Consider the following 1,946-nt stretch of genomic DNA (forward strand, 5'->3'; position numbering starts at 1 on the left):
CAACAGTCTGTTCTTGGTGTGGTGGTCTACCGATCTATCTTTCCATGTTTGTATGTTCCGCTCTGGAGAGAGCTGCTTGTTGGGCCATACTCCGCCAAAGAGGGTTAACTTTATCCAAACGAACTCGTCCATTCAGCTCGTGCAGTTTGGCATGTTTCGTGCAGTAATGACGCTCGAGATTATCTCTCCTGGAAAGTGCGACATTCTGGATCCACCTTTCTCTGTTTTACACTCGCCATGCTGCGTTCACTGATGCCAATGACAGTCTCGTTTAAAATTGAAGTTCAGTTCATGTTGTTAGGGACCCTGACCTTGGTCAGGAAAAACAGTCAGTTGCCCGTTTAAATATTGCCTCTAGTTTTTTTTGCTAGTGGATTTTTTTGCGTGCGTTTTACGAATTACCTCGAGGGCCGGATCAAATGGTCTCGCGGGCCGTATACGGCCCGGAGGCCGGAGGTTCCCCACCCCTGGCATAGAGGCTAAACAGCATTTGTTAATTTCAGTGAATCACTCCCTCTCCCCAAGATATGATATAATTATGAAGCTGTTTAACATGAATTTATTGAGCAGACAATGGACAAATACAAAATAATATTATCCCAGATGTGTTCATATGTAGAAAACGGTCATCACAACTTCACGCCAAACGTGACGTCTTAAATGTCTTGTTTTCGTGCAACCAAAATATTCAGTTTTGAATGATGTATGACAAAGAAAAGCAGGACATCATCTCATTTGAAAGGCTGTAATCAGAGAATATTGGAATTGTTTCACTTTTTCTGATTAAAAAATGACTGAAATGATTAATCGATTATCAAAATAGTTGCTAATTACTTTTTCTTTCAATCGACTAATCTATTAGTCAACTAATCGTTTCAGCTTTAATATTTAGGAATGGGGCTCATTTTAAGTGAAGTCACTTGCATTTTGTTTCTCTTTTGAGAGGATGAGTTTAAGTGGTTTAGGAGCCTGGCCTACAGTCATGTGTGGGTGTTATTTCTTATACAGTTGCATGAAGTGAAAGAGGAGGTAGACCTTGACTAAAACTTTTATGACTGAAAAGGGAAACTGAAATTGTAAAACATTAGGCTGTAGCGTAACCTTGTGTTGTGGATGAGTTTGTATGCTTGCCATTGATTGCAGCGACCTTGGTTTGAAATCTTACTCCTACAAAGAGCTTTTCTGCTTTGAGATGGATTTGTCTTACTCGGCTAAGACAAAACTTAACAACCAACATCTTACACGTTTCCTAAACACCAACAAGTTCATTTTAAAGCTTGATAATTGATGTTTCAGTTTTCTTACAGGAAGATTAACTTTAATCCTAACCACAATCTTAATTTCAACATGTGTTGGAATCAAATTCAGCATGTAAATAAACATTTACAGAAAACAAGCTGTGAACCTTTTGAGAAGCACGTGGGATGTTGTTGCACACACACATTACTGTTCTGGACATGAATGTTCTGTCCATTAACCTCACGCAGTAGTGATATGTGTTTTAAGACAGATGTTGCACACATTTAAATAGATAAAGTTTCGAGGATATATGTGTGTGATTTCCATGTCCTGTAACTCGACACCATACAAAGTGTATTAAGATTTAAAAAAACACCACTGAACCTCTGCCCTGTATTATTCATTCCAGACTGCCACCTGTTGGACAAACTCAAACCACATAAACTTCACCAGATGTTCTGCACTAATAAATACCCAGATAAGCAAATTGTTGAAATATTGTTTATCATTTATTTCCTATATTTTACAGATATTTGTAATATACAAATTAGTAAACAAGAGACAAAACACACAATGTACTGTAAGTTATGTTTCCCAGCTATGTAGTCATTTTAGAAACATGTTAAATGTACATACAGTTCTTTGTGAAGGAAACATTGTATTTTTGGACCCTCTTAAAAAGTACTTGCCCCTTGAGCCACAAGATG

This window comes from Cottoperca gobio, chromosome 3, assembly GCF_900634415.1.
Source record: "Cottoperca gobio chromosome 3, fCotGob3.1, whole genome shotgun sequence".
Taxonomy (NCBI): domain Eukaryota; kingdom Metazoa; phylum Chordata; class Actinopteri; order Perciformes; family Bovichtidae; genus Cottoperca; species Cottoperca gobio.